We start from the raw sequence: 19,511 nt of genomic DNA, 5'->3' as shown, positions 1-19,511 counted from the left end.
TTGAGGTGCTCCTAGCATTAGCCTTTTGCTGTCATTATTTTTAGTCACAAAGTCGTGTCTGACTCTGTTGTAGACTGCCAGGCTCCTCTGTCCATGGGATTTCCCAGGCAAGAATATTGAAGTGAGTTACAATTTTCTTCTCCAGAGGGTCTTCCTGACTGAGGGATTAAACCCGTGTCCTTTGCATTATTAGCCATTATCTCAGTTAATATTAAAAAAAAAAAACAAAACCCAATTGCTATCTTTTAAATGAAAGAGAAAGTTATCATCTTAAGTATTGGTATACAGGAAAACAAGAAGCAAACATAAGGTAATGTTTAGAATTGTATTATATTTGCAGTGATTGATATTGGCTCTCTGTGTATCTGCGACATGTACTGGAACTTTATTCTAAACAGAATTTTAGTAGTAGTCATCATAAAGAGCTGAATGTTAGTTAGTATTTATTCCAGTAATTTATTTAAGTTAACTGCTTATTTATCCATTTATTAAAAAAACAAAAAAACAAACAAAAAAACATAGCCCTATGTCAAGCCATCAGGACGGTTTATGTTGCTGTCAAGAAAGAATCCTGTAAACACACTTTTCAAAGTCTGGAAACACAGTAATGGGATCTACAAGGTTGGCCCTTAGATCCTCTTCCCTAACATTATATATCCCTTCGGTGTACATGATGTGTTGTATGTTATGTACCTCACATATCATAAGCCTGAAATAGCATATTAAAATGAAAATGTCAGCACGTTATTTGTCAGCAGTGACTTATTACACAAAGTCTAAAGAGGAGAAACACGTTTTCTTGTTGTCCATGTTGCTCAGTGGCTGTCGTGTCTGACTCTCTGGGGCCCCAAGAACTACAGCATGCCAGGCTCATCTGTCCTCCACTATCTCTCAGAGTGTGCTCAAATTCATGTCCATTTTGGGAATGACTCTGTCTAACCATCCCATCCTCTGGGTCCCCTTCTCCTCCTGCTTACAGTCTTTCCCAGCACCGGGCTCTTTTCCAATGAGTCAGTTCTTTGCATCAAGTGGGCAAAGTTTTGGAGCCTCAGCTTCAGCATCAGTCCTTCCAATGAATATTCAGAGTTGATTTCCTTTAGTATTGACTGGTTTGATCTCCTTGCAGTCCAAGGAAGTCACAAGAGTCTTCTCTAACACGACAGTTCAAAAGCATCAGTTCTTCACCACTCAGCCTTCTTTATGGTCCAACTCTCACATCCGTACATGACGACTGGAAAAACCATAGCTTTGACTACACAGGTCTTTGTCAGCAAAGTGATGTCTCTGCTTTTTAATAATCTGTCCAGGTTTGTCATCCCTTTCCTTCCAAAGAACAAGCATCTCTTATTTTCATGGCAGCAGTCACTGTCCCCAGTGATTTTGGAGCCCAGGAAAATAAAATCTGTAATTGTTTCCACTTTATCTGCTTCTATTTGCCAAGAAGGTCAGTTTACATTCCAATCCAAAAGAAGGGCAATGGCAAAGAATGTTCAAACTGCCACACAAATGCACTTATTTCACATACTAGCAAGGCGATGCTAAAAATCCTTCTCCTAGGTTTCAACAGTACATGAATAGAGTGTCCAGATGTAAAAGCTGGATTTAGAGAATGCAGAGGAACCAGAAATTAACTTACCAACATCTGTTGCATCACAGGAAAAGCAAGATAATTTCAGAAAAACATCTGCTTAAATGACTACACTAAAGCCTTTGACTGTGTGGATCACAAAAAACTGTGGAAAATTCTTAAAGAGATGGAAATAGCAGACCACCTTACCTGCTTCCTGAGAAACCTATATGCAGGTCAAACAGCAATAGTTAGAACCAGACATAGAACAACTGATTGGTTCAAAATTGGGAAAGGAGTACATCAAGGCTATATATTGTCACGCCACTTATTTAACTTACATGCAGAGTACCTCATGTGAAATGCTGGGCTGGATGAATCATAAGCTGAAATCAAGATTGTTGGCAGAAATATCAACAACCTCAAAAATGCAGATGATATCACTCTAATGACAGGAAGTGAAGAGGAACTAAAGAGCTTCTTGATGAAGGTGAAAGAAGAAAGTGAAAAAAAAAAAACAGTTGAAAACTCAAAATTCAAAAAACTAAGATCATGGCATCTGGTCCCATCACTTCATGGCAAATAGATGGGGGAAAAATGGAAACTGACAGACTTTATTTTATTGGGTCCCAAAACCACTGTGGATGGTGACTGCAACCATGAAAGTAAAAGAAGAAAAGCTACGACAAGCTTAGAGTATTAAAGAACAGAGACATCACTTTGCCAGCAAAGGTCTGTATAGCCAAAATATGGTTTTTCCAGTCATTATGTACAGATGTAAGAATTGTCAATAAAGAAGACTGAGTCCAAAGAATTGATGTTTTCAACCTGTGGTGCTGGAGAAGACCCTTGAGAGTCCCTTGGGCAGCAAGGAGATCAAACCAGTGAATCCTAAAAGAAATCAGTCCTGAATATTCATTGGAAAGACTGATGCTGAAGCTGAAGCTCCAATATGTGGGTTACCTGATCCAAAGAGTCAAATGGTTGGAAAAGACCTTTAATTTGGGAACGACTTAAGGCAGGAGGAAAAGGTTACAACAGAAAATGAGATGATTGGATGGCATTTAGTTCAGTTCAGTTTAGTTGCTCAGTCATGTCCGACTCTTTGCAACCCCATGAACCACAGCACGCCAGGTCTCCCTGTCCATCACCAACTCCCAGAGTCCATTCAAACACACGACCATTGAGTCGGTGATGCCATCCAACCATCTCATCCTCTGTTGTCCCCTTCCCCTCCTGCCCTCAATCTTTCCCAGCATCAGGGTCCTTTCCAATGAGTCAGCTCCTCACATCAGGTGGCCAAAGTATTGGAGTTTCAACTTCAACATCATTCCTTCCAATGAACACCCAGGACTGATCTCCTTTAGGATGGACTGGTTGGATCTTCTTGCAGCCCAAAGGACTCTCAAGAGTCTTCTCCAACATCCCACACTTGCCTTCTCCCACAGAGTCCAAAATTCTGTTCTATACTTATGTGACTATTTTTCTGTTTTGTGTATAGGGTTATCATTACCATCTTTCTAAATTCCATATATATGCGTTAGTATATTGTATTGGTCTTTATCTTTCTGGCTTACTTCACTCTGTACAATGGGATGCATGAGACAAGTGCTCGGGCCTGGTGCACTGGGAAGACCCAGAGGAATCAGGTGGAGAGGGAGGTGGGAGAGGGGATCAGGATGGGGAATACATGTAAATCCATGGCTGATTCATGTCAATGTATGACAAAAACCACTACAATATTGTAAAGTAATTAGCCTCCAACTAATAAAAATAAATGAAAAAAAAAAAAAAAAAAAGACAAAAAGTCTTTTCCAACACCACAGTTCAAAAGCATCAATTCGTTGGTGCTCAGCTTTCTTGATAGTCCAATTCTGACATCCATACATGAAAAACCATAGCCTTGATTGGACAGACCTTTGTTGGCAAAGTAATGTCTCTGCTTTTTAATATGCTATCTAGGTTGGTCATAACTTTCCTTCCAAGGAGTAAGCGTCTTTTAATTTCATGTCTACAATTACCATCTGCAGTGATTTTGGAGTGCAGAAAAATAAAGTCAGCCTCTGTTTCCACTGTTTCCCCATCTATTTGCCATGAAGTGATGGGACTGGATGCCATGATCTTAGTTTTCTGAGTGTTGAGCTTTAAGCCAGCTTTTTCACTCTCCTCTTTCACTTTCATCAAGAGGCTCTTAAGTTCTTCTTCACTTTCTGCCCTAAGGGTGGTGTCATCTGCATATCTGAGGTTACTGATATTTCTCCTGGCAGTCTTGATTTCAGCTTGTGCTTCCTCCAGCCCAGCGTTTCTCATGATATACTCTGCATATAAGTTAAATAATCAGGGTGACAGTATACCGCCTTGACGTACTCCTTTTCCTATTTGGAACCAGTCTGTGGTTCCATGTCCAGTTCTAACTGTTGCTTCCTGACTGACTCAATAGACTTGAATTTGAGAAAACTCTGGGAGATGATGAAGGACAGGGAAGCCTGGTGTGCTGCAGTCTATGGGGCTGCAAAGAGTTAGACATGACTTAGCGAGTGAACACCAAAATTTGCCATAAAATGTTGAGACCAGATGCCATGATCTTAGTGTTTTGAATGTTGAGCTATAAGCCAGCTTTCACTCTCCTCTTTCACCTTCATCAGGAAGCTCTTTAGTTACTCTTAACTTTCTGCCATCAGAGTGGTATCATCTGCACTTCTAAGGTTGTTGATATTTCTCCTGGAAATTTTGATTCACCTTGTGATTCATCCAGCCCACCATTTCTTATGATGTATTCTGTGTATAAGTTAAATAAGCAAGATAACAATATACTGTCTTGTCATACCCCTTTCCCAATTTTGAACCAGTCATTGGTTCTATGTCTGGTTCTATCTGTTGCTTCTTGACTCCCATGCAGTTTTCTCAGGAGACAGGTAAAGTAATCTGGTACTCCCATCTGTTAAAGAAAATAAATAAAGTAGTCTTGTTTAGGCTTCAGAGACAAAGCAGAGCAGGCCTCTGACTTTGCTCTAACCCACCTGGACACGGCCCTGACTGGGGGTGACTGGGAGTGACTGCTGAGTGCAGGACTTGCAGCACAAAGATAAGATGTGGGAGGGATCCTGAGATAGTTGAGTTCCTGGAGGCGGCCTGACCAACCAAGCCCCCGGCTTCACCACATTGCAGGTTTTCCATGGCAAAACCAACAGCATTATCTTGAAACCAGGCTTGCAATTTGGTCCCAGATTGATGAATATATCCGTTTGAGTCTCCGGGGATTATAAATCAGAACCAAAGGTCAGTCTTTGATGTCTCACCCACAGAGCAGAGCGGATGTGCTGCCTGGGACCTTTTCCCATTTGGGACTCCAGACGTGCTGTGACATGGGACTTCCCAGCCCTGTTTAAGTCTGGATGTTGGTCAAAACCCAGTTTGGTGATGTATTCTCTGCTCTTCCGATTTATCTTTTCTTTTAATGTTAGTGTCCAGAAAGTAAGCTAGATAATTCTCTAATAAATATCTGCATTATTTATTTGTATATACTGAGTGGCTTACTTTGTTAACAAATCCTTTGAACCTGAGATGGAAGTGAAAACTTTCGGCAAAACACTATCACTTTCAGTTTTTTCCACAGTTTTTCGTGATTCACACAGTCAAAGACTTTAGCACAGCCAGTGAAGCAGAAGCAGTTTTTTTGTTGTTGTTTTTTTTTAATTCCCTCGCTGTGTCCATGACCCACCTATTTTCTTTTATAACCTCAAATAACTGATTTTTTCCTCAGGATATTTTATAAATCAGTACCTCTTAATTATTGTCCAAACCCTTTCCACATTCAATGTACTTTCTTAAAGACCTAGCAAAGATATTCATACATATTAAAAATAAATTTATTTGTGTTATGCAAAATTGGATTCTCTGGCCATCAATTACATATAAGGTGCTGAGATGCTTGGTCACTCAGTAGTGTCTCACTCTTGGTGAGCCCATGGACTGTTGCCCGCCAGGTTCTTCTGTCTATGTAATTCTCCAGGCAAAAACACTGGATTTCCATCTTCAAGGGATCTTTCTGACCAGGGATTGAACCATAGTCTCCTTCATTGCGAGTGGATTCTTTACCATCTACCCACTATATGTTTAAGGAAAATAGACTTTACTTTTTTCCTTTAACTTTTCACCTAATGACGCTGCATTAATGCCTTTACAGATGATAAGGAAATCAGGAATTTTGCATTTGCTTCTGTTTATTTTTATTTTAACATAATGATTAAAATGTAAGAGAGGTGAGTATTCAATCTGGATTTTTTTTAGGTGGGGTTCAGTTGCTTTACAATGTTGCGCTAGTTCTCCCGTGCATTAAACAAATCACCCATGTGTGTGCATGCATCCCCTCCCGCTCACCCTCCGCTCCGGCACCGCATCCCTCTAGGTCACCACAGGTACCATGTTGAGATTCCCGTGCTGTGTAGCAGGCTGCCACTCGCTATCTGCTTTACACAGGTTGCACAATCATGTAAAGCTTACTAAGTCCCTCAGGGACGAGCCCTGAAAAGAGATGATATCATTCACAGCACCAGGTCATCAGTGGCATCTTCAGGATCCACCTTTATCCACGTCAGAGGCAGGTCATCCAGTGTTTCAGATTTCACTACACATCCCATCATCATATCATGTTTGCAGTTCTTTGCCCTTAGGACTGGTTTTTCCAGACCCTGTATTCAGTCAATGTCTGAGCTGAGCAAAGGTTACTTCACAGTGATCTATGTTGGACACACCATTCCCAAATCCGTCCAAATGCCTGAAACCACCCTAATGATGCAATTCCCTGGCTGCACCTTGCCAAGAAATGATTTGGCTAATTAATCCCAGAGTACTTTTCTTATGCAATTCTGTGGTCCTGTCCCCAGGGCCATGGTTGAAATGACACATTTAGCTGCAAAGGAAACAATGTCTATCTTTTGTGATGAACTCATGCACTTAGGACATTTCCTGTTCCATATTTAGGACAAAACATTTGACTCTCATCACCTTCAGGCTACCATTCCATTCTTCCCCACCAAAAGCCAGCATTTCCCATACCCTACCTTCACATTGATCTGTACTGGAAAAATTCTACTTTTAATTTATATTTTATATTGGGTTAGAGTTGATTAACAATTTGTCTTAGTTTCAGTTGTACAGCAAAGTGATTTGTAATACAAAGCCATGTATCTATTCTTTTTCAGATTATTATCCCATATAGGTTATTACATAGTATTGAGTTCCCTATACTATAGAGTAAGACCTTGCTGATTACTTAGCTTATACATAGTAATGTGTTTATGTTGATTCCAACCTTCTAACTTATCCCCTCCTCTGACAAAACTACTGTTACAGATAGTTCCCACTGCAATAAATGCAACTTTGATGTAATTTATAATGCAGCATACATTTTCACTACTGAAGGCTTTCCTCTCTCTCGCTAGTTAACCCTCTCCCTGACTACTCAACCTCAACTTTGAGTTTAATACTTTATTTATATTTTCCAGTCTTATTTCCTCTCTGAGTCATCTATCAGAGTCTCACCCAGGTATCATCCCAACAATTTTAGGCTTCATTTACCATCTCTGACTCTCATTGCATGGCCTCCTTCAGTAACCGTGTGTAATGAGATTGTAACTTCAGTTCAGTTCAGTTCGGTCGCTCAGTCGTGTCTGACTCTTTGCTACCCCATGGACTGCAGTACGCCAGGCCTCCCTGTCCATTACCAACACTTGAAGTTTACCCAAACTCATGTCCATTGAGTCGGTGATGCCATCCAACCATCTCATCCTCTGTCGACCCCTTCTCTTCCTGCCATCAATCTTTCCCAGCATCAGGGTCTTTTCAAAAGAGTCAGCCCTTCCCATCAGGTGGCCAAAGTATTGGAGTTTCAGCTTCAACATCAGTCCTTCCAATGAATATTCAGGACAGATTTCTTTCAGGATGGGCTGGTTGGATCTCCTTGCTGTCCAAGAAACTCTCAATAGTCTTCTCCAACACCACAGTTCAAAAGCATCAATTCTTCAGCACTTAGCTAGGATTGCAACTTAGGTCAGTTCTTTTCTCACAGTTCCTTCTTTCTACTCTGCAGTTCGTATCCCCACAAATAAGCATAACCACTGATGGTAGTTAGGTCATATACAGAATGATAGAAGCCATGAGCTCATACTGGCGAAAAGTTAGTTAGCAGCTCTCATTGATTTGATAAGTATGTGGCTCTTTCTTCAGAGGCAGCAAATTTAACTTAGCTTGAAAACCTCTCTAGAAATAAGCTATGAACTGGAGAAGCAGTTTCAACAACATTGTGTCTATATGAACACTCAACTTACAGTAACTGTGACCTTCTACAAATCACTTCCTCCATGGGCCTCATTTTTTACTGGTCAAAAGAGAGTTATGAATGCAATAACCATTATTGAACATTCCAGCTACCACAAGCTGTATCTATGTTGATATGACTCTATCAATGATTTCTATTTGGAATGATTAAAAAACATATAACAGAGGGATGGGGAGATATATATATATATATATATATATATAATTATAATATATATTTAAATATGTATTCTTTCTCTACACACACACACACACACACACACACATATATATATATATATATATATATATATATATATTTACCAATGGAAGTAAAAAATTGCATCTCCAGTCCAGTGGGTTACAGGAGGCCCAATCCCATCAATCAAGCCCAATTAACTGACCTATGCTGAATTTTTACTTTGAGACATTTTGTTAAAAGGGATATTCATATAAGTTGATTTCCAGCTTTTTGAGTCATCAGGGAATCAGATATTCTACACAATGGACAGGGTTGAAAAGGCAGACAACAATAAGTGTTGTTTAAGTTGTGGAAAGGCTTCCCTGGTAACTCAGATGGTAAAGAATCTGCCTGCAACAGACCCGGGTTCATTCCCTGGGTCAGGAAGATGCCCTGGAGAAGGGAATGGCACCCCAGTCCAGTATCCTTGCCTGGACAATTCCATGGACAGAGGATCCTGGTGGGCTACAATCCATAGAATCGAAGAGTTGGACATGACGGAGCAGCTAACACAGATGTGGAAAACCCAGAAGATTCACACTGAAAAGTCATAGTGGAGGTGTGAACTGACATAATTTATAGAAAACCATATGAGTGTTTACTAAATCTAAATTTTATTTTAAGTTTTAAGTAGTTACCTATTCAGTATTACGTTTAGGGGCATCACTGGCATCAAGGAAGTTTGTTTAGTGTCAGGGAGTGTTTGACAGGAGGATTCCTACATGCTGTCTCTCCTGAGTCCTTTGTGCCTCTTCAAGTGGAACAGCACGCTGCTCCCAGGGACTGAGGTCATTGTGTGAGGCAGGCTTGGTCTCCTTTAGTGAACATTCTCTTTAGGACAAAACTGCTTAGTCTTGCTCCCCTTTCTTGAGACATGGATTGTCTCCTGACCTTGTGACTAACATTACCCCTTGTTCCCTTGGTAACGGTTGCTGCATGTTTGGTTCTCTGATCTCTATCATTCCCGAAAGAAGTTTCTTGTACCACAGCCTATATATACTCATAGAAAAATCATTAAAGCACCTTTGCTCCATCAGAGCGTAGGTCCCCGTGTCTTTTTTGTCTCTCTCTCTCTCTCTGTCTTTTTTTCTGGCTGATTCTCTGGAGCGTGGAGACCCATCGTGCTCACTTTCCTGCCCGGGCTTCTAAGACCCCCCGAGAGGGACTGAGTGATGCAAGTCCTGTGTCAAGGGCTTTAATGGTCGTCTGTGTAAACCACGGAATATCAGCCTCTTTCTCTCTTTTAGTTTCTTATCGTTAACTCCTTACCACCAGGTTCTGGTCCATTAAAGGACCCCAAAAGTTTAAATGCAGATTTTTTATCTCAATTGTTTGTCTCCAAAGTCTTGCATTTTACATTCTACCTTCAGTCTCTCCCTCTGTGCCCTCATGATTCAAAAAGGTATTCTCTGTTAATGCCCAAATCTTTGGGGAAGCAATTTAGGTTATTCAACTGTCAGTAGCATACTGCTATCCATGTTAGAGATTTAGGAAGAGTTAGTCATCATGGATGGGCAGTTAGCTTTATGAAGATAAGATGGGGTTCTGTCTAAATAGAGTGTAGGCTGAGGAAATGTGGTATTCTTAGAGAAAGAGAAGCATCTGAGAAAAATATGTCTAGAAAGAAATCAGATTATGGTGATGATGGTTAACTTCCCTCCCTCCAAATACACAACAGAGAAATAGAGAATGGAATTAAATTCTTAATGACAACAAATATATCATTTTCCTGTACAAACATGCTGAAATACTTTTAGCAATTACACAGGGTTTTTGAGATTTTTCTTGCTAATATCTGCCACAGAACTACATTTGGTATTTTCATATTGAGGTCATCACAAGAAAAGGCATTAATAATTGTAACAGAAATCTCTTTTCTGAAAATTATTAATTTAATTGAATTTTGTCTGAAGAATATTCTAGCCTTATAGACACTGTGGGGGAATACTATAACAGTTAACAATATGAAGACATAAAGAAAAATAACTAAAAATCATTTGTTTTGTATGTATTACAAATTAGGATTAAGATGAAATATGAAATTTACTAAATGACTGGAATGCATGAACTGGTACATGTCTTGCACATCTTTTCTTGTTTGCTCACATTTTATATTTACACATCTGTGGCAATTAACTGCATTAAGACTGAAGGTATAGAGCTAATATATATGATTATAGTACATTTGGGGAGAATATTTATCAACTACATGTGTCTAAAGAACAAATAGCAACCTGTGCTCAAAAGTATACAGTGATGACCCACATGTGTGATAAAACATTACAGTAGATGGATAATGCAGAGATCACCTCCTCGAAACTGTCAAGTTGTACAATGTCAAGGGACACCACTTTCTTTACTTCCTATTCCTTTCTGAAACTACGACGAAGTAGTCCCCCCATCACTTTCTCTTCACCCCAACATTGATTATGTTCGTGTCCATGTGATGTAACTAAAACAGACGCCCTCCCAGGGTGACAAAGCTTCCTAGTTGCTCCGCTCTGCTATCGGTCACTGTTGGATCCCTCCTTGGTTTAGAAATGGGACTTGTATGATCCATCAGTCCTCTCAGAAATCTAGGAGCCATATGTCATTGTTTTCTGAGTTTGCAAGTGTCACTTTAACATAAACAAGCCATTACATCTGAGAGACTACTTAGAGTTATATTTTAAGACAAATTTGTTTCGTTGTGCTGTATTCAGGAATCTATTTTTGAGCTATTTCTATGGAAGCAAATAGACAATGACTACAGAATTGCAGAATATTATTCCCTCTGGGCTTCAATTTCTGTTCCATATTGTGAGGTTATTAGACCAGGACATATGTGATAATATGTCAAATCTATAAAAACATGCAGTGAAAATTAGATAATATAAAATGAGCATGGTGAAAAAGCAAAAATTGCAAGGTTTATGTCATTTTAACACTCTTTGCTCCTAAACATAATTTATAGAATTTATTTATTTATTTTTAGGATTTTACTTTTGTTTATTTACTTATTGGCCTGCCATGTGGCATGTGGGATCTTAACCCACACCCAGGGCACCAACCGGAACCCTCAACCTCTGTGTTAGAAGTGCAGAGTCTTAACCACTGGACCACCAGGGAAGTTCCCACATATAATTTATTTTAAGAAATAAATTATCTGGCTTTGATAAATTATGTTGTTTTTGTTCAGTTGTTAAGTCGTGTCCATCTCTTTGTGACCCCCATGGACAGCAGCACGCCAGTCTTCCCTGTCCTTCACCATCTCCTGGAGCTTGCTCAAACTCATGTCCACTGAATTGGTGATCACATCCAACCATCTCATCCTCTGTCATCCCCTTCTCCTTCTGCCTTCAATCTTTCCAAGCATCAGAATCTTTTCAAATGAGTTGACTCTTCACATCAGGTGGCCAAAGTATTGGAATTTCAGCTTCAGCATCAGTCCTTTCCATGAATATTCATGATTGATTTCCATTAGGATTGACTGGTTGATCTCCTTGCTGTTCAAGGAACCCTCAAGAGTTTTCTCCAGCACAGTTTGAAAGCATCAGTTCTTTGGTGCTCGGCTTTCTTTATGGTCCAACTCTCACATTCATATAAAACTACTGGAAAAACCACAGTTTTTACTATATGGATCTTTATCAGCAAACTGATGTCTCTGCTTTTTAACATGCTGTGTAGGTTTGTTATAGCTTTTCTCCCAAAGAGAAAGTGTTTTTTAATTTCATAGCTGCAGTCACCATCTGCAGTGATTTTGAAGCCCAAGCAAATAAAGTCTCTCACTGTTTCCATTGTTTCTCCATCTATTTGCCATAAAATAATGGGACTGTATGCCATAATCTTAGTTTCTTTGAATGTTGAGTTGTAAGCCCGCTTTTTCACACTCCACTTTCATCTTCATCAAGAGACTCTTTAGTTCCTCTTCACTTTCTGACATAATGGTGGTGTCATCTGCATATCTGAGGTTATTTATATTTCTCCTGGCAATCTAGATTCCAGCTTGTGCTTCATAGAGCCCAGCATTTCACATGATGTACTGTGCATATAAGTTAAATAAGCAGAGTGACAATATGTAGCCTAGATGTAACCCCTTTCCCAATTTTGAACTAGTCTGTTTTTCCATGTCTGGTTCTACCCATTGCTTCTTGACCTGTATGCAGGTTTCTCAGGAGGCAGGTAATGAGATCTGGTATTCCCACCTCTTTAAGCATTTTCCATAGTTTGTTGTGATCAGCACAGTATGAGCCGAAGAACTGATCCTTTTGAACTGTGGTGTTGGAGAAGACTCTTGAGAGTCCCTTGGACTGCAAGGAGATCCAACCAGTCCATCCTAAAGGAGATCAGTCCTGGGTGTTCATTGGAAGGACTGATGCTGAAGCTGAAACTCCAATACTTTGGCTACCTGATGCGAAGAGCTGACTCTCTTGAAAAGACCCTGATGCTGGGAAAGATTGAGGGCAGGAGGAGAAGCAGACGACAGAGGATGAGATGGTTGGATGGCATCACCGACTCAACGGACATGGGTTTGGATGGACTCCGGGAGTTGGTGATGGACAGGGAGGCCTGGCGTGCTATGGTTCATGGGGTCACAAAGAGTTGGACATGACTGAGCAACTGAACTGAACTGACACAATATGAAAATGCAAAAAGATGCTAAAGTGTATGTATTTAATTTTCTCACAAAACAGATTTTTAGTTAATAATTGAATATATAGTAAGTGGTTTTATATATAGGCATAATTTATTATATAATTCATTGCAACATCAATTTTATTTAAATATTAAAAGCTGAGTACATAGAAAATAAAGTTTACTTATCTACAGGTACTGTAAATATGTTCAGATTTTTGCTGTTTTTTCAAAATCTTTACTCTGTTAATGCATTTAATGGGCTGTCTGTGTGTCTGTGTTATTATGTAAGGGTGAATGTTTTTTCATTTGCTTTGCAATTTATCTAATGAAAATAAAGGGATTCATGAACTGGAAATTAGGAATGCTTGTTGATTAGTATCATTTAACGACAGTCTGTATTCCATTCTCAATCAACTTACTAGTATGAAGCACCAGATGATATACTACATCATGATGTCTGTTAATTATTCCTGAGAGACCAAGGATTCACCACCGAGGCACCAGACACAGAGATGGTTATATAATCTAGGTCAGGCAGAAGACAGGCTGAATCTTCCTGCAGACAGAACTGCATGCAACAAGCAAGTCAGGAGTTCTGGCACAGGTACTGATATCTTTCTTGTTTCTCTGATACATATTTGAAATTTCCTTAGGTTTTTAATGCTTTTTTGAAAGAAAGCATGTTATATAAACAAAGGAATGTATGAAATAAACACAAAACTTCATTTTACTTAATTTTTTCAATCTGTTCATTTTAAACCAATATATTTGATATTGTTGCTCAGTTGCTAAGTCATGTCTGACTCTGCAACCCCACAGACTGTAGCACACCAGGCTTCCCAGCCCTTCATTCTCTCCTTGAGTTTGCTCAGATTCATTTGCACCAAATTGTGTTGGTGATGCTATCTAACCATTTCATCCTCTGTAGCACCTTTCTCTTTTTTCCTAAATAATTCCCAGCATCGGGGTCTTTTCCAGTGAGTTATATTTTTTCCAATAAGTTGGCCCTTTACATCAGGTGGCCAAAGTGTTGGAGCTTCAACTTCAGCCCTTCCCGTGAATATTCAGGGTTGAGTTCCTTTAGGATTAACTGGGTTGATTTCATTGCAGTCCAAGGGACTCTTAAGAGTCTTCTCCAAGCACCACAATTTGAAAGTGTCAGTTCTTCAGATATATACAGATAAATATACATAGTTCAACTCTGTAGTGACCCCATGGGCTATAGCCTGCCATGCTCCTCTGTCCATGGGATTTCCCAGGAAAGAATACTGGAGCGGGTTGCCATTTTCTCCTCCAGGGGATCTACTAGACCTAGGGATCAAACTCAAGTCTTCTGCAGCTCCTGCAGTGGCAGTCAGATTCTTTATCACTGAGCCACCTGGGAAGCCCCATGTTCAATTCTACTTTTCTTAAATTCTCACAGAATGTATGGGGACAGGTATGACCTTGTATATCACACAATTGGTTTCGGCAACATAGAGCAAGGGGACATAAAATTCAATTGCTCCTGCCTCCCAAGACAAGTCACTCCTAAATCAAGGATGGCTGGTCTCAGAGATATTCAAGATAAATATGGATCACATTAAAGAATGAAGCTATTAAAAAAAAAAAAAAAAGAATGAAGCTATTAAAATTTTTAGAGTCTGGGATGGGGACACAGTTCACGCATGATTTTCTCCGGGACTATGAACATATGAGTATTTGTATCATGTGTCTTACGTAACTGATCTTGCATTGAACATATCATGTTGAGAAGAGTAGACAAGGGCAGAAGGATCCACACGGTAAACCACACCACCTTTCTCGCCTCTCTGTCATCTGTGCTACCAGCTTCTCTACGACTGGGCCCCAGATGTTCTCCATCATCTCCCCTGTGTAACAGCAGCTCTCAGAAGGGGGGATGTTGCCCTGGAATATGACTGCCTCTCCACTCTAACAGTTCATGCATAAGCACCCTTCCACCCTCTTATCCAAAAGCTGTCACCTTTCTGCTCCAGTGGGTCTTCACAGACTCTCTCTCATACACTAAAGTTGAACAGACCTGAGAGTTTAATGGTGAAATGAGCTCTTGTGTTCAGAAACTTGCCATATCTCTTCCTGCTTCACACTCATGGAAGATGAAGAAATTACAAAGCAATATATTCATTATCTACATCATTCATTAACTATATTTCTCTATTACAGGATATGACACCATTCGTACATCATTGAAACAAAACAGAGATCTTGTCAGAAGACATAGGTTGTCTAATTGTGAGAACTAATTGTGAGAATCTTGCCTTCAATCTGAGGACATAAATTTCTTAATATTTGATTAAAGTAGCAAAAATCATCATAAATACTACACAAATTGATATGGAAATAGCCTGATTTAGCATAGATGAATTTGTGCTACTAGTACTACAATGGTTTCCAAATGTATCATTATTATTATCATTTTATCAGTTATATTCAGTTGGAAATATTTCCCAAAGGATCAGTTTAACTTCAAGGCATCTTAGCATTATTTCTCTCTTCTAATTACTGAAATATAGAAACAAATAGCAATTTAGCAATTAAGACAGTAAGATGATATTAACCCTCCACTTCCATTTCCTTTTTCATAACCAGGAGATTTCATGTGTGAGGGATGACTGCTGAGAACTGCACTGTGTTTACTGACTTCATATTCTTAGGACTTTCTGGTAGACAAGATGTGCAGCAGGGGCTCTTCCTACTCTTCCTGCTGGTTTATGGCATAACTGTGGTTGCCAATGTTGGGATGATCCTGCTGATCAACGTGGACCCCAGACTGCACACACCCATGTATTATTTCCTGAGCAATCTGTCCTTCTGTGACATCTGCTATTCTTCTACTATCTCTCCCAAGATGCTGGCTGATTTCTTATCTGAGCAAAAAAGGATTCCATACAATGTATGTGCCACCCAGTTGTATTTTTTTGGAGCCTTTGCAGATGTGGAATGTCTCATGTTGGCTGTCATGGCTTATGACCGTTATGTAGCCATTTGCAATCCACTTCTTTATCCAATTGCCATGTCCAGGGGAATCTGTACCCAGCTTGTGGCTATTGCTTATATCGTAGGCTTGGTAGATTCAGCAATCCACACCTGTTGTACATTTCGGTTGTCATTCTGTAATTCCAATATCATCAATCACTTTTTCTGTGACAACCCACCCTTACTAGCCCTCTCCTCCTCAGATACATCCATCAATGAGATCGTGATGTTCACTTTTATTGGCTGTGTTGTGGGGACCAGCATTATCACCGTCCTCCTTTCCTACAGTTACATCCTAACAACCATCCTTAGAATGAACTCAGCTGAGGGGAGACGCAAAGCCTTCTCCACCTGTGCCTCCCACTTAACCGCTGTGGCTATGTTTCATGGCACGCTCCTGTTCATGTAGTTCAGACCCAGCTCCAGTTACTCCATGGACACAGACAAAATGGCCTCTGTCTTTTACACAGTTGCCATCCCCATGTTAAACCCACTGATCTACAGCTTAAGGAATCAAGATGTAAAAGGTGCCCTAAAAAAAGCAATCAGTACTAAATTATGTTCTGAGTGACACAGTACTTTCATCCTAACGTATTTAAAGATTCTGAGAGATGAAGCTCAGGAAACTTGACATAGATTCTTGTAGGTTTACTAACACAGCTTTTGAATATTTTCCATTACTTGTATTTTCACCTAAATCAGTTTAGGGAACAGCCATTTCACTAAACTCTCCAAACTAAGAAACAGTAGTAATAGGATCAGTTTGCTGTTTTGCAAAAAGGTTTTTGTTTTGTTTTTTTTTGTTTTCCCCCACACCTGTTTTTTCTTTACTTGAAGAAGCCTCAGTAAGATGTCATGCACAGAGCAACTCCACACCCATGTTAATTCAACTTACCTTCCTAAGGGCTCCTATTTATTTATTTTAACAATAGGCTTAATAAACTTGCTGAGTGTTAGTGGGGCAAATTAGGTTTGTTTATATCCTTTTCATGTATTTGCATCACCCTAACAAAGCTCTATCATAAAACTTAGAAGCAAATAATTTGTAAGAAAGATGGAATGAGAACTCTCTCTCCCTAGACTGAATATTCCATAAAAGTTTGATACTTCCTGTCTAATTCACTGTTGTCTACTCATTTAAAATGCTTAGCCTCAGGATGCAATTCACAAACATTTATTGAAGAGATGAATTAATTAGCCTGAAAAACTAATAGAAAGTTGAACCTTTGTAAATTTATCAAAAAAAAAAAAAAAAAAAAAAAACGCATTTCCTTAATTTCATTCTAGTGTGTTCACTTTAGGTAAAGATCCATCTGCATTTGTTTTCTTTTGACTTAGGCAAAAATGAGATTCTGAGACAGGAATTATTTGATGTAAAAATCTGCTCAGTTTCTCTTCATTCTGCTTCAGTTATTATCATCAAACCTCCCCTGATTTTCCAGAAATCACTGGAGAGGACTTTGTTAATGAAAACTATTGCCTGCCTCATCAGTAAACTAAGGAGGTTGCCATCATGAAGCTGCCTGGTCAACGAGCCCTGAGGGGACTCAGGATGAGAAAGCACAGAATAGGCTTTCTCAAGATAGGCTGGCCCCAGATAGCTAAGTTCAGATCAGTTCAGTCACTCAGTCATGTCCGACTCTTTTCAACACCATGGACTGCAGCACACCAGCCTCCCTGTCCATCACCAACTCCCAGAACCTACTCAAACTCATGTCCATTGAGTCGGTGATGCCATCCAATCATCTCATTCTCTGTCGTCCCTTTCTCCTCCCACCTTCAATCTTAGCATCAGGGTCTTTTCCAATGAGTCAGTTCTTCACATCAGGTGGCCAAGGTGTTGGAGTTTCAGCTTCAGCATCAGTCCTTCCAATGAACACCCAGGACTGATTTCCTTTAGGATGGACTGGTTGGATCTCCTTGCAGCCCAAGGGAGTCTCAGGATAGCTAAGGTGCATATTAAAGGAATAATTCCAGTGAGCCCAAACTGTTGTATCTTCCCATACACAGAAAAAGTGCTAAATTCTTTAGTTTATCCAGTTTTCTTTTATTAACAATAATCTTTTTGGTATTCTGATTATCTGATGTTTTCCTCAAAAACTTCTATCTATCCTGGCTCCCCCTTGCCTCTTCAGAACTTGCCTCTTCAGAACAGTTTCTTAGCACTATCTGAGATGCTGTGTTCCAGGCTTGAAGTCCTCAGAATGTCTGCCAAATAAAATACGACTCTCAACGTTTAGTTTGTGCATTTTTTTCAGTGGACAGCTTCATCTCCCCTATGGGTTCATAGCATTACACTAGTCAAAATTAAAAAAAAAAAAAGAAAGAAAGAAAGAAAGAAAGAAGCTGAATGCCCTGTTGATATAACTTAAATTTTCAAGGAAGAGTTATTAACAAAACGTAGGTCCCTTATGGTGGGGAGGGGTGGGGTGATGCAGGCGGTGGGGAATGAAGTAGTAGTTATATTAAGATGCCACGGGCAATGATTTATGCAGTCTCTCTATATCTGAAATAAATTGGAATGATATTCTGAACAAAATTGTAACATTCTGTTCTCCTGGTATCCAATTAGCAATTAACCCAGCTGGAAAAATAAAATACAATTTCAGGTTCTTGGAAAATTTTTTAAATTAAAATATAGTTGATTTACAATGCTGTATTAGTTTCATGTGTACAACAAAGTGATTCATATCATTTTTTTTATCTGTGTTTGTTGTTATTTGATCACTAAGTCATGTGTGACCCTTTTGTGACCTTGTGACCCCATGGACTATAGCCATGCATCTCTGTCCATGGGATTTCCCAGGCAAAGATACTGGAGTGGGCTGCCATTTCCTTCTTCAGGGGATCTTTCTGACCCAGGGATTTAAGCAGTGTTCCTATGTGTGTATATATATACACACTAGTGACTAAGAAGGTAAAGAATCTCCCTGCCAATGCAGGAAAAACAATTAATTAAGCACACACTTGCATTGCTAACACCATTTTCTGCTGTTTAAGACAAAGCGTTTGGTTCTCACCACCCTTAGGCTGTCATCTCCTCCTTCCCCATGGAAAGCCCACATTTGCCAGGGCCCATGTCACCACTGACCTGTACAGACAGAGCTCCTTGTGTAGTGTAGTTCCCACTGCCATGGGTGGAACCCAGGGCTGGTTTTGTAACTAGTATACCTTCTACCATAAGAGGCTCTCCCCTCTACCCATCTGGGAGTAGTGGACGTGCACTGACTGCTCCTCGAACTCGTCTGAAAAGCAAACACAGAAAGATTCTTCTGTATTTCTTTAAATGGCTTTACATAAATCATCTGGCCACTCTCTTATTTGCAAATTGTAGAAATTCATATGAATTTCTCATTCTCTTATAATTTTATTGTGCTTCATTTTACTGTGTATGTCTGCTCAGTCACTCAGTTGTGTCTGATTCTTCGTGACCCCATGGACTGCAGCCCACCAGGCTCCTCTGACCATGGGATTCTCCAAGCAAGAATCCTGGAGTGGGTTGCCATTTGCTCCTCCAGAGGATCTTCCCAACACAAGGATCGAACCCCTGTCTCTTGCAGCTCCTGTATTGGCAAGTGGATTCTTTATCACTGAACCACTGAGGAAGCACACACACACACACACACACACACACACACACACACACACAGAGGCAGCATTAGTCTACATCTCATTTCAATCCTTTGATATCATGCCATGAGCTTTTCAATCTCCACTCAACTTCCTATTGTCTTTCATTCACTATTCTCTGTTTGCCTAATTCTTCATATG

The 19,511-nt window shown here is 39.8% G+C and overlaps 1 pseudogene; it reads left to right on the top strand.

The window, feature by feature from the left end:
- Window positions 1–15,372: 15,372 nt before the first annotated feature.
- Window positions 15,373–16,311, top strand: LOC133071764 (olfactory receptor 8U9-like; annotated as a pseudogene).
- The last annotated feature ends 3,200 nt before the right edge of the window (window positions 16,312–19,511 follow it).

Source organism: Dama dama, chromosome 1 (genome assembly GCF_033118175.1).
Source record: "Dama dama isolate Ldn47 chromosome 1, ASM3311817v1, whole genome shotgun sequence".
NCBI classification, from domain to species: domain Eukaryota; kingdom Metazoa; phylum Chordata; class Mammalia; order Artiodactyla; family Cervidae; genus Dama; species Dama dama.
This window is presented reverse-complemented; position numbering and strand designations above follow the sequence as displayed.